This window comes from Aythya ferina, assembly GCF_964211825.1.
Source record: "Aythya ferina genome assembly, contig: HAP1_SCAFFOLD_68, whole genome shotgun sequence".
NCBI lineage: Eukaryota > Metazoa > Chordata > Aves > Anseriformes > Anatidae > Aythya > Aythya ferina.
In genome coordinates, this window is record NW_028181442.1 from 610,001 (window position 1) to 619,032 (window position 9,032).

The window sequence follows — 9,032 nt, forward strand, 5'->3', positions numbered from 1 at the left end:
CAACAAAACGCAACGGAAACCCCAAAACACCTCAAAAACACCCCAAAAAAGAACTGGATCAGAAGAAAAAAAACCCAAAACTATGCATTTCCCTCCCAAATCACCCTAAACTCACCAGATCTTCTTCAAAACCCACAATCCACTCCCATTTAGCTTAACGACCAAAGAGAACCCAACAAAACCCAACGGAGACCCCAAAACACGTCAAAAACACCCCAAAAAAGAACTGGTTCAACCCCAACAACGAAAGAAAACCCCAAAAGCCATAGATCCACACCAAAAATCCCCCTAAACCAACCTGAAGTTCTCCAAAACCCACAATTTACACTTTTCCACATTGATGACCATGGAAAACCCAACGAAACCCAACGGAGACCACAAAACACGTCAAAAAAAAAAAAAAAAAAAAAAAAAAAAAGAAAGGGATCACCCCCAAAATTGGAAGAAAATCCTTCAAAATCATAGATCCACCCCAAAACCACCCTAAACCTACCTGATGATCTCCAAAACCCACAATTTACAATTTTCCACCATGATGACCATGGAAAACCCAACGAAACCCAACGGAGACCCCAAAAGAAGTCAAAAACACCCAAAACAAGAACGGGATAAACCCTAAAAACGAAAGAAAACCCCAAAAGCCATAGATCCACACCAAAAGTCCCCCTAAACCTACCTGATGTTCTCCAAAACCCACAATTTACACTTTTTCACCAGGATGACCAACATGAACCAAATGAAAACCCAAAACGAGACACCAAAACACGTCAAAAACACCCCAAAAATAAAGGGATCACCCATAAACTGGAAGAAAATCCCCAAAAAGCACGGATCCAATCCCAAAACCACCCTAAACCTACCTGATGTTCTCCAAAACCCACAATTTACCATTTTCCACCACGATGACCAACGAGTACACAACAAAACCCAACGGAGACCCCCAAACACCTCAAAAATTTCCTCAAAAAGAAAGGGACCACCCCAAGAAACAGAAGAAAACACCAAAAAACATGACTCTGCCCCAAAAGTCCCCCTAAATCTACCTGATGTTCTCCAAAAGCCACAATTTACACTTTTTCACCATGATGACCACGGAAAACGCAACGAAACCCAATGGAGACTCCAAAACACGTCAAAAACACCCCCAAAATAAATTGGATCACCCCCCCGCAAAAAAAAAAAAAAAAAAAAAAAAAACAGAAGAAAACCCCATATATCATGAATCCACCTCAAAAGTCCCCCTAAACCTACCTGATGTTCTCCAAAACCCACAATATACATTTTTTCACCATGATGACCAACAAGAACCCAACTAAAACCCAACGGAGACCCCAAAACACGTCATAAACACCCCAAAAAAGAACAGGATCACCAAAAAAAAAACAGAAGAAAAGCCCAAATACCATGAATCCACCCCAAAATTCCCCTAAACCTACCTGAAGTTCTCCAAAACCCACAATTTACAATTTTCCACCACCATGACCACGGAAAACCCAAGGAATACCAACGGAGACCCCAAAACACGTCAAAAACACCCCAAAAAAGAACGGGATCACCCCCAAAAACGAAAGAAAAACGCCCAAAACCATAGATCCAATCCCAAAACCAACCTAAACCTACCTGATGTTCTCCAAAACCCACTATTCAGCCTTTTCCACCATGATGACCACAGAAAACGCAACGAAACCCAATGGAGACCCCAAAACACGTCAAAAACACCCCAAAAATGAATTGGATCACCCCCCGCAAAAAAAAAAAAAAAACAGAAGAAAACCCCATATATCATGAATCCACCCCAGAAATCCCCCTAAACCTACCTGATGTTCTCCAAAACCCACAATTTACACTTTTCCACCATGATGACAACGGAAAACCCAACGAAACCCAATGAAGAACCCAAAACACGTCAGAAACACCCCAAAAATGAATTCGATCACCCCAAAACAGGAAGAAAATCCCCCTAAACCATAGATCCACCCCCAAAACACCCTAAATCTACCTGATGTTCTCCAAAAACGACATTTGACACTTTTCCACCATGATGACCACGGAAAACCCAACGAAACCCAACGGAGACCCCAAAACACATCAAAAACACGCCGAAAAACAACTGGATCACTAGAAAAAAACAGAAGAAAACCCTAATAACCATGAATCTGCCCCAAAAGTCCTAATAAACCTACCTGATGTTCTCCAAAACCCACAATTTACACTTTTCCACCATGATAACCACGGAAAACCCAACGAAACCCAACGGAGAACCCAAAACACATCAAAAACACCCCAAACAAGAACAGGATCACCCCCAAAAACGAAAGAACACCCCAAAAAGCACGGATCCAATCCCAAAACCACTCTAAACGTACCTGATGTTCTCCAAATCCAAATGTCCACTCCCAACTACCATAAAACCCATTAGAACTCAACGAAACCCAACGGAAACCCCAAAACACGACAAAAACACCCCAAAAAAGAACTGGATCAGAAGAAAAAACACCAAAAACTATGAATTTCCCCACAAAACCACCCTAAACTCACCTGATCGTCTTCAAAACACAAAATCCATTCCCAATTACCTTAACAACCAACGAGAATCCAACTAAAACCCAACAGAGACCCCAAAACAAGTCAAAAACACCCCAAACAAGAACGGAATCACCCCCAAAACTGGAAGAAAATCCCCCCAAAACATGGATCCACCAGAAAACGACACTAAACCTACCTGATGTTCTCGAAAACACGCAATTTACACTTTTCCAACATGATGACCACGGAAAACCCAGTGAAACCCAACGGAGAACCCAAAACACGTCAGAAACACAACAAGAAAGAAATGGATCACCCCAAAACTGGAACAAAATCCCCCAAAACCATAGATCCACCCAAAAAACACCCTAAATCTACCTGATGTTCTCCAAAAACCACAATTTACACTTTTCCACCATGATGACCACGGAAAACCCAACGAAACCCAACGGAGACCCAAAAACACGTAAAACACGCCGAAAAAGAACTGGATCACTAGAAAAAAACAGAAGAAAACCCTAATAACCATGAATCTGCCCCAAAAGTCCTCATACACCTACCTGATGTTCTCCAAAACCCACAATTTACACTTTTCCATCATGATGACCACGGAAAACCCAATGAAACCCAACGGAGAACCCAAAACACCTCAAAAACACCCCAAAAAAGAACTGGATCAGAAGAAAAAACACCAAAACTATGAATTTCCCCGCAAAACCACCCTAAACTCACCTGATCTTCTTCAAAACCCACAATCCACTCCCATTTACCTTAACGACCAACGAGAATCCAACTAAAACCCAACGGAGACCCCAAAACAAGTCAAAAAACACCCCAAACAAGAACGGGATAACCCCTAAAAAAGAAAGAAAACCCCAAAAACCATAGATCCACCCCAAAAACACACTAAACCTACCTGATGTTCTCCAAATCCCAAAGTCCACTCCCAACAAACTTAAAACACATTAGGAAATCAACGAAACGCAACGGAAACCCCAAAACACGTCAAAAACACTACTAAAAAAAAGCGGGATCACACCCAAAACCGAAAGAAAACCCTAAAAGCCGTTGATCCACCACAAAAGTCCCCCTAAACCTACCTGATGTTCTCCAATACCCACAATTTACCCGTTTTCACCATGATGAACAAAAAGAACCCAACAAAAACCAACGGAGACCCCAAAATATGTCAAAAACACCCCAAAAAAGAACGGGACCACCCCAAAAACAGAAGAAAACGCTAAAAAAACAGAAGAATTCCCCCAAAACCAGAGATTCACCACCCAAAAAAAATTAAACTCACCTGATATTCTCCAAAACCCACAATTTACACTTTTCCAACATGATGACCAACAAGAACCCAACAAAACCCAACGGAGACCCCAAAATACATCAAAAAAACGCCGAAAAACAACTGGATCACTAGCAAAAAACAGAAGAAAACCCTAATAACCATGAATCGCCCCAAAAGTCCCCCTAAACCTACCTGATGTTCTCCAATACCCACAATTTACCCGTTTTCACCATGATGAACAACAAGAACCCAACAAAAACCAACGGAGACCCCAAAATATGTCAAAAACACCCCAAAAAAGAACGGGACCACCCCAAAAACAGAAGGAAACGCTAAAAAAAAAAAAAACAGAAGAATTCCCCCAAAACCATAGATTCACCACCCAAAAAAACTTAAACTCACCTGATGTTCTCCAAAACCCACAATTTACACTTTTCCAACATGATGACCAACAAGAACCCAACAAAACCCAACGGAGACCCCAAAACACGTCAAAAACACCCCAAAAAAGAACGGGATCACCCAAAAAAAAAACAGAAAAAAAAAAAAACAAATTCCATGAATCCACCCCAAAAGTTCCCCTAAACCTACCTGATGTTCTCCAAAACCCACAATTTACCCTTTTCCACCATGATGCCAACGGAAAACCCAACGAAACCCAACGGAGAACCCAAAACACATCAAAAACACCACAAACAAGAACGGAATCACCCCCAAAACTGGAACAAAATCCCCAAAAAGCACGGATCAAATCCCAAAACCACCCTAAACCTACCTGATGTTCTCCAAAACCCACAATTCAGCCTTTTCCACCAAAATGAACAAGGAAAACACAACGAAAAAAAAGAGAGACCACAAAACACGTCAAAAACACCCCAAACAAGAACGGAATCACCCCCAAAACTGGAAGAAAATCCCCAAAAAACATAGATCCACCCCAAAACGACACTAAACCTACCTGATGTTCTCCAAAACCCACAATTTACACTTTTCCAACATGATGACCAACAAGAACCAAACGAAACACAACGGAGACCCCAAAACACGTCAAAAACACCCCAAAAATGAATTGGATCACCCCCCCCAAAAAAAACAGAAGAAAATCCCAAATACCATGAATCCACCCCAAAAGTCCCCCTAAACATACCTGATGTTCTCCAAAACACACAATTTACACTTTTCCACCATGATGACCACGGAAAACCCAACGAAACCCAACGGAGAACCCAAAACACGTCAAAAACACCCCAAACAAGAACAGGATCACCCCCAAAACCAAAGAAAACCCCAAAAAGCACGGATCCAATCCCAAAACCACTCTAAACGTACCTGATGTTCTCCAAATCCAAATGTCCACTCCCAACCACCATCAAACCCAGTAGGAACTCAACGAAACCCAACGGAAACCCCAAAACACCTCAAAAACACCCCAAAAAAGAACTGGATCAGAAGAAAAAACACCAAAAACTATGAATTTCCCCGCAAAACCACCCTAAACTCACCTGATCTTCTTCAAAACCCACAATCCACTCCCATTTCCCTTAACGACCAACGAGAATCCAACTAAAACCCAACGGAGACCCCAAAACAAGTCAAAAACACCCCAAACAAGAACGGGATAACCCCTAAAAAAGAAAGAAAACCCCAAAAACATAGATCCACCCCAAAAACACACTAAACCTACCTGATGTTCTCCAAATCCCAAAGTCCACTCCCAACAAACTTAAAACACATTAGGAAATCAACAAAACGCAACGGAAACCCCAAAACACGTCAAAAACACCACAAACAAAATCGCGATCACCCCCAAAACCGAAAGAAAACCCTAAAAGCCATTGATCCACCCCAAAAGTCCCCCTAAACCTACCTGATGTTCTCCAATACCCACAATTTACCCGTTTTCACCATGATGAAAAACAAGAACCCAACAAAAACCAACGGAGACCCCAAAATATGTCAAAAACACCCCAAAAAAGAACGGGACCACCCCAAAAACAGAAGAAAACGCTAAAAAAAAAAACAGAAGAATTCTCCCAAAACCATAGATTCACCACCCAAAAAAACTTAAACTCACCTGATGTTCTCCAAAACCCACAATTTACACTTTTCCAACATGATGACCAACAAGAACGCAACAAAACCCAACGGAGACCCCAAAAACACGTCAAAAACACCCCAAAAAAGAACGGGATCACCCCAAAAAAAACAGAAAAAAAAAACAAATACCATGAATCCACCCCAAAAGTCCCCCTACACCTACCTGATGTTCTCCAAAACCCACAATTTACCCTTTTCCACCATGATGCCAACGGAAAACCCAACGAAACCCAACGGAGAACCCAAAACACATCAAAAACACCACAAACAAGAACGGAATCACCCCCAAAACTGGAACAAAATCCCCAAAAAGCACGGATCAAATCCCAAAACCACCCTAAACCTACCTGATGTTCTCCAAAACCCACAATTCAGCCTTTTCCACCAAAATGAACAAGGAAAACACAACGAAACAAAAGAGAGACCACAAAACACGTCAAAAACACCCCAAACAAGAACGGAATCACCCCCAAAACTGGAAGAAAATCCCCAAAAAACATAGATCCACCCCAAAACGACACTAAACCTACCTGATGTTCTCCAAAACCCACAATTTACACTTTTCCAACATGATGACCAACAAGAACCAAACGAAACCCAACGGAAACCCCAAAACACCTCAAAAACACCCCAAAAAAGAACTGGATCAGAAGAAAAAACACCAAAAACTATGAATTTCCCCGCAAAACCACCCTAAACTCACCTGATCTTCTTCAAAACCCACAATCCACTCCCATTTACCTTAACGACCAACGAGAATCCAACTAAAACCCAACGGAGACCCCAAAACAAGTCAAAAACACCACAAACAAGAACGGGATAACCCCTAAAAAAGAAAGAAAACCCCAAAAACCATAGATCCACCCCAAAAACACACTAAACCTACCTGATGTTCTCCAAATCCCAAAGTCCACTCCCAACAAACTTAAAACACATTAGGAAATCAACAAAACGCAACGGAAACCCCAAAACACGTCAAAAACACCACAAACAAAATCGCGATCACCCCCAAAACCGAAAGAAAACCCTAAAAGCCATTGATCCACCCCAAAAGTCCCCCTAAACCTACCTGATGTTCTCCAATACCCACAATTTACCCGTTTTCACCATGATGAACAACAAGAACCCAACAAAAACCAACGGAGACCCCAAAATATGTCAAAAACACCCCAAAAAAGAACGGGACCACCCCAAAAAAAACAGAAAAAAAAAAACAAATACCATGAATCCACCCCAAAAGTCCCCCTAAACCTACCTGATGTTCTCCAAAACCCACAATTTACACTTTTCCACCATGATGCCAACGGAAAACCCAACGAAACCCAACGGAGAACCCAAAACACATCAAAAACACCACAAACAAGAACGGAATCACCCCCAAAACTGGAACAAAATCCCCAAAAAGCACGGATCAAATCCCAAAACCACCCTAAACCTACCTGATGTTCTCCAAAACCCACAATTCAGCCTTTTCCACCAAAATGAACAAGGAAAACACAATGAAACAAAAGAGAGACCACAAAACACGTCAAAAACACCCCAAACAAGAACGGAATCACCCCCAAAACTGGAAGAAAATCCCCAAAAAACATAGATCCACCCCAAAACGACACTAAACCTACCTGATGTTCTCCAAAACCCACAATTTACACTTTTCCAACATGATGACCAACAAGAACCAAACGAAACACAACGGAGACCCCAAAACACGTCAAAAACACCCCAAAAATGAATTGGATCACCCCCCCCAAAAAAAACAGAAGAAAACCCCAAATACCACGAATCCACCCCAAAAGTCCCCCTAAACCTACCTGATGTTCTCCATAACACACAATTTACACTTTTCCACCATGATGACCACGGAAAACCCAATGAAACCCAACGGAGAACCCAAAACACGTCAAAAACACCCCAAACAAGAACAGGATCACCCCCAAAACCAAAGAAAACCCCAAAAAGCACGGATCCAATCCCAAAACCACTCTAAACCTACCTGATGTTCTCCAAATCCAAATGTCCACTCCCAACCACCATCAAACCCAGTAGGAACTCAACGAAACCCAACGGAAACCCCAAAACACCTCAAAAACACCCCAAAAAAGAACTGGATCAGAAGAAAAAACACCAAAAACTATGAATTTCCCCGCAAAACCACCCTAAACTCACCTGATCTTCTTCAAAACCCACAATCCACTCCCATTTCCCTTAAGGACCAACGAGAATCCAACTAAAACCCAACGGAGACCCCAAAACAAGTCAAAAACACCCCAAACAAGAACGGGATAACCCCTAAAAAAGAAAGAAAACCCCAAAAACATAGATCCACCCCAAAAACACACTAAACCTACCTGATGTTCTCCAAATCCCAAAGTCCACTCCCAACAAACTTAAAACACATTAGGAAATCAACAAAACGCAACGGAAACCCCAAAACACGTCAAAAACACCACAAACAAAATCGCGATCACCCCCAAAACCGAAAGAAAACCCTAAAAGCCATTGATCCACCCCAAAAGTCCCCCTAAACCTACCTGATGTTCTCCAATACCCACAATTTACCCGTTTTCACCATGATGAAAAACAAGAACCCAACAAAAACCAACGGAGACCCCAAAATATGTCAAAAACACCCCAAAAAAGAACGGGACCACCCCAAAAACAGAAGAAAACGCTAAAAAAAAAAACAGAAGAATTCTCCCAAAACCATAGATTCACCACCCAAAAAAACTTAAACTCACCTGATGTTCTCCAAAACCCACAATTTACACTTTTCCAACATGATGACCAACAAGAACGCAACAAAACCCAACGGAGACCCCAAAAACACGTCAAAAACACCCCAAAAAAGAACGGGATCACCCCAAAAAAAACAGAAAAAAAAAACAAATACCATGAATCCACCCCAAAAGTCCCCCTACACCTACCTGATGTTCTCCAAAACCCACAATTTACCCTTTTCCACCATGATGCCAACGGAAAACCCAACGAAACCCAACGGAGAACCCAAAACACATCAAAAACACCCCAAACAAGAACGGAATCACCCCCAAAACTGGAACAAAATCCCCAAAAAGCACGGATCAAATCCCAAAACCACCCTAAACCTACCTGATGT